This window comes from Haemaphysalis longicornis, unplaced genomic scaffold, assembly GCF_048455015.1.
Source record: "Haemaphysalis longicornis isolate Haplotype H1 unplaced genomic scaffold, Haemaphysalis longicornis Haplotype H1 scaffold_11, whole genome shotgun sequence".
Lineage (NCBI taxonomy): Eukaryota > Metazoa > Arthropoda > Arachnida > Ixodida > Ixodidae > Haemaphysalis > Haemaphysalis longicornis.
The window spans coordinates 37,024,861-37,030,976 of NW_027526214.1; the positions used below are offsets into that span (position 1 = coordinate 37,024,861).

At 44.6% G+C, this 6,116-nt stretch overlaps 1 non-coding gene across 1 annotated transcript; it reads left to right on the forward strand.

Moving 5' to 3' along the window:
• Positions 1–5,118: 5,118 nt before the first annotated feature.
• On the forward strand, positions 5,119–5,190 carry Trnat-ugu (transfer RNA threonine (anticodon UGU)). The gene has a single exon. It is a non-coding gene; the product is annotated as a tRNA-Thr (tRNA).
• The last annotated feature ends 926 nt before the right edge of the window (positions 5,191–6,116 follow it).

Genomic DNA, 6,116 nt, shown 5'->3' on the forward strand with positions numbered 1-6,116 from the left:
AGAACCGGTGCTTCAGAATGATCACGCGCAGGCAAAGCAGATGTTTTTTTCCTAATTTCTTCACGCCATTTAGGTTACTTGTAATGCCTAGTAAATGATATCTAGGATATTCGAGCGTTTTAGTAATAATAAACCTTGGTTATTGTCACGGGCCTCTGTCAGCATGTTGGCATGCAACTAACCATTGATGCCACTTACAAACTTTCTGAAATTTTGTGCACCATTATTTACTCTCCAGTGTAATGGAAAACACTCCGTTTGCTTTAAAATAAATACATGTAAAAGACTAAGTAGCTGTGCACTTTTGCTACGGTGGATGTTACAGTTACGAGTCCAGAAGAAGGACAGTATTGCTTAAGCAGACAGTTTCACTTTACACCTGAGGGGTAAAGGGGCCCCTGAAATAAATACCACTATCCTCGTGTTGGTTTTAATGGCTATAATATTCATAGCACGTGTTGATTGATAATTTGTCCGCTTGCAGTAGGCTAAGCTGCAAGAAACAATTGGAATAAGGGACTGCAATAAAAACCCAAAACAACAACAAATCCTTTTATATATTGTGGAGTCGGAAGAACAATCGGTTCCCTGGATACTGGTTGTATTGAAACCGCTTCGGAGCATGTATGCGCCTAAACAGGAGAAATTTGGCAGGATTCGGAACGGTAGTCATAGATTCCAGCCCCTCTCTGATTGTCCTACGCAGCGATTGGGCATCAACGTAATTCAACTGATTGCTCTGAGGGCAAGGTGCATCGGGCTCCTCGCGAGATGCGCCAATTTACACAACGGAGCTAAGTATTCCTAGAAGAGCGAGTGGTCCCGAGCTCACGTAGGATCTTATGGGACTGGGTATGGTCCATGCAGTAACAATTGCTTCGCACATCGCTATTGATAATGGGGTTATCGATTGCGATAGAGCTGAATGCAAAAGAGGCGACCCGGTTATAAGGTGCAAACCATGTACAGTTCAGACATGTCTTTATGAATCCCACGTCACAGCGGGAGTATTTCTTCATTATAAAGAGATGACAGCTCGGGCTACTCCACCCGAGTGTCCTGTCCGGTATTAATGCCTTGGAACAAGTGTAGGACCGGGCAAAAAATTTCAATACCTTGTTGGGTTAAACTCGGCCAAACATATACCATACCCCTGTTGTTAAGGCACTTTTGGAAGGGAAAAAAAAACCTTCTGAATTTTGAGCGTATATTATAGCGGTTGTCCAAAGTAACATGATTGCAGTGGTTGAGCCATCCCTCAAAGTCATCGCTAGAAAAGCCAGTCAAGAGCCGAGGACCATGCTAGCGACTGGTGAGTGTATTGGTAGGCTGATCAGGAGCTGCCGCATTGATAGTACCGCAGCTACTTCTGTGCTGCATGAGAAGGTCTGCCACCGTCAATCCCGAAACGATCGAAGCTCCAATGCTCCTACCAGGAGAGGTAGAAGGAGCAATCAAGCACACCCTTAACCACTCGAGAGAAGAAGTTCGCAGATGCAGAAAGACCACTTTTATTAAGCTGCGGAGAAGGCGCCACCGAAAGAACGAACCCCTGGGGATGATGATGGGATTTCACAGATGATAGAAGTATTGCGTTTAGGTGTGCAGAAATAAGAGGTGGCTTGACCAGCTTCCTTTCACACAGTATATATGATCCTGTGGCTCCGTCGCATATATATCTGAAAATAACACACCCAAGTCGTACAATACGCACATATATATGTATATATATATATATTTATATATATACATATATATATATATATATATATATATAGAGAGAGAGAGAGAGAGAGACAAAAAATAAGGATCGGCAGTCAAGAAAACCTCTGAAAGCAAAGGGGAGGTAGTGGTGGGTCATAGAAAGAGATGAAATATTTTTTTAGTCGAAAAAAAAGTGGTGAAAAAATGCCCACCGGATGGGATCTGAACCCACGACCTCCAGAATACCGGTCTGGTGCGATAACCACTACGCTACCGGCGGGGGTGTTTCCCCAGCACTTTCTCGGGTATTTATGTTAAGTTATTTTTGTTTCCTGCTCTTGGGGGTGGTAGCCAGCGCCACGCGGACTACTCGGGGTGAACGGGTATATATATTTATATTTATAAATATATATATATATATATATATATATATACAGAATAAGGGTTGGCAGTCAAGAAAACCTCGGAAAGCAAAGGGGGAAAGCGTTAGGTCCTAGAAAATGATGAAGATTTTTTGAGTCAGAAAGAAAGTGGTGAATAAATGTTCGCCGGGTGGGGTCCGAACCCACAAATTCAGATCCGATTTCACCACTTTCTCTCTGCCTTTAAAAAATTCTTCATCTCTGTCTATGTCCTAACCCATTCCCCTTTTTCTTCCCGAGGTTTTCTTCACTGCCAACCCTTATGCTGTCGTATTTCACTGAGGCCCTCATTTCCCATTTCTTATTCGCTACATGCATTGAGAGGGCTTCTGATGTGGCAGTCTTGCTCCCAAAGGTAGCTTAAGAGGGTTCAATGCTGGTCGACCAGTCTCGACATGTCGTAGACATTCGAGTCACAGCCAGGTGATTATTAAGAAGGTCCCCTTCACCCCGAATAGCACGAGTGGCGCGGGCTACCACCCCCAAGTGCAGGAAACAAAAAATGCCTTAACCTAAATACCCGAGGAAGTGGTGGGGAAACAGCCCCGCCAGCACCGTAGTGGTTATCGCAACAGACCGGTATTCTGGATGTCGTGGGCTCAGATCCTACCGGGCGGGGTTTTTTTTCACCACTTTCTTTCTGACTCAAAAAATTCTTCATCTGTTCCTACGACGTAACGAATTCCCCTATTTGCTTTCCGAAGTTTTCTTGACTGCCAATCCTTATTCTGTCCTGATTAACTGAGCCCCTCATTTCCCACTTTTCATTCGCTGTATATATATATAGATATATATTGATATATATAAATATATATTTATATATATATATATATATATATATATATATATATATATATATATATAGTAAGGAAATGAGGGGCTCGTTGAGGAAATACAGAAAGATAGGGCGGCAGTCTACAATGCCAAAGGAGGCATAAGGGTGTGGTTAGGCTCTTTTCTTTTTCACTATGGTTAATTAAGTAAATATTTTTTAAATAAACGGAAGAAAGAAAGAAAGAAAAACACGCGCCCAGAGTGGGGACCGAACCCACGCCTTTCGATTACATGTCGAAAGCCATACCAATTCGGCTATCTGGGCGACTGTGTTCTCCTTCACTTTCTGGGCTAATTATATTTACTAGAAGTGTATCTGACTCTTGAGGGTGGTAGCCAGCGCCACTCTGACTACACGGGGAGAAGGGGCCCTTCTTTTCAACCCCCGGGGCGTGACTCGAGCGTCTACAGCCTGTCATGAGCCGGTTACTGGCGGGAAGACCTCTTATGCTACCTAGGCATCAAGGCTGCCAGAACCGAGACCCTCGCTAGGCTTTCGCAGAATAATATAGTAAGGAAATGAGGGGCTCGTTGAGGAAATACAGAAAGATAGGGCGGCAGTCTACAATGCCAAAGGAGGCATAGGGGTGTGGTTAGGCTCTTTTCTTTTTCACTATGGTTAATTAAGTAAACATTTTTTAAATATACGGAAGAAAGAAAGAAAGAAAAACACGCGCCCAGAGTGGGGACCGAACCCACGCCTTTCGATTACATGTCGAATGCCATACCAATTCGGCTATCTGGGCGACTGTGTTCTCCTTGGCGTGGGTTCGGTCCCCACTCATGGCGCGTGTTTTTCATTCTTTCTTTCTTCCGCATATTTAAAAAATGTTTACCTAATTAACCATAGTGAAAAAGAAAAGAGCCTAACCACACCCCTATGCCTCCTTTGGCATTGTAGACTGCCGCCCTATCTTTCTGTATTTCCTCAACGAGCCCCTCATTTCCTTACTATATTATTCTGCGAAAGCCTAGCGAGGGAATCGGTTCTGGCAGCCTTGATGCCTAGGTAGCATAAGAGGGCTTCCCGCCAGTAACCCGCTCATGACAGGCTGTAGACGCTCAAGTTAAGGCCCGGGGGTTGAAAAGGAGGTTCCCTTCTCCCCGTGTAGTCAGAGTGGCTCTGGCTACCACCCTCAAGAGTCAGATACACTTCTAGTAAATATAATTAGCCCAGAAAGTGAAGGAGAACACAGTCGCCCAGATAGCCGAATTGGTAAGGCATTCGACATGTAATCGAAAGGCGTGGGTTCGGTCACCACTCTGGGCGCGTGTTTTTCTTTCTTTCTTTCTTCCGTATATTTAAAAAATGTTTACTTAATTAACCATAGTGAAAAAGAAAAGAGCCTAACCACACCCCTATGCCTCCTTTGGCATTGTAGACTGCCGCCCTATCTTTCTGTATTTCCTCAACGAGCCCCTCATTTCCTTAATATATTATTCTACGAAAGCCTAGCGAGGGTCTCGGTTCTGGCAGCCTTGATGCCTAGGTAGCATAAGAGGGCGTCCCGCCAGTAACCCGCTCATGACAGGCTGTAGACGCTCGAGTCACGCCCCAGGGGTTGAAAAGAAGGTCCCCTTCGCCCCGTGTAGTCAGAGTGGCGCTGGCTACCAACCTCAAGAGTCAGATACACTTCTAGTAAATATAATTAGCCCAGAAAGTGAAGGAGAACACAGTCGCCCAGATAGCCGAATTGGTAAGGCATTCGACATGTAATCGAAAGGCGTGGGTTCGGTCCCCACTATGGGCGCGTGTTTTTCTTTCTTTCTTTCTTCCGTATATTTAAAAATTTTTACTTAATTAACCATAGTGAAAAACAAAAGAGCCTAACCATACCCCTATGCCTCCTTTGGCATTGTAGACTGCCGCCCTATCTTTCTGTATTTCCTCAACGAGCCCCTCATTTCCTTACTATATTGTTCTGCGAAAGCCTAGCGAGGGAACCGGTTCTGCAGCCTTGATGCCTAGGTAGCATAAGAGGGCTTCCCGCCAGTAACCCGCTCATGACAGGCTGTAGACGCTCGAGTCACGCCCTGGGAGTTGAAAAGAAGGTCCCCTTCTCCCCGTGTAGTCAGAGTGGCGCTGGCTACCACCCTCAAGAGTCCGACACAATTCTAGTAAATATAATTAGCCCAGAAAGTGAAGGAGAACACAGTCGCTCAGATAGCCGAATTGGTAAGGCATTCGACATGTAATCGAAAGGCGTGGGTTCGATCCCCACTCTGGGCGCGTGTTTTTCTTGCTTTCTTTCTTCCGTATATTTAAAAATGTTTACTTAATTAACCATAGTGGAAAAGAAAAGAACCTAACCACACCCCTATGCCTCCTTTGGCATTGTAGACTGGCGCCCTGTCTTTCTGTATATATATATATATATATATATATATATATATATATATATATATATATATATATAGGTCGAAACGTTGGAAATAAAGTCTCCGAAGAGCGTACTTCTACTTTGTATATATATATATTTATATATATAAATTTATATATATATATATATATATATATATATATATATATATATATATATATATATATATATATATATATATATATATATATATATATATATACATTGTAGCGTTGATTGTGGACGCGATTGATGTAATCATCATAGGCGCTCGTGCAAGGACAATTGCCCGGTGGGGATATTCGGCTTGGTGCACGCCCGACGACGAGAAGGCAGAAGTATCGCTTGGCGCATTGGCCGATCGAGTATCGCGTCGGACACAGCTTGCTTGGCACGAAGAACCTCGGCTTCTCCGCAGGTTTAACTGCTCGTTAGTGGTCCAATAAACCACGCTTCAGTTTGGTGGAGTGTGCGGGTTCGTTCCCAGCGTGACTCTACCTTCTGTTCGCAAGACTCCGATACCACATCCTGGAGTTACGAAGCAGGCGGCTACAGCCCGTGATGCAGCTGAACACCGACCGGGACATGGCACCGCAGCCCATCATGTGTTCGGGAGTGCTTCGCCAGCGCGACCCCCCTAACTTCGATGGAACGGATGACAACGACGTGGAGGAGTGGCTGTCGCAGTACGAACGAGTAAGCGCGCACAACAGATGGGACGATCGCATGAAGCTTAATGACGTTGTGTTGAATTTGGACCACCTAGCCAAGAAGTGGTTCCACAACAACGCCGCCA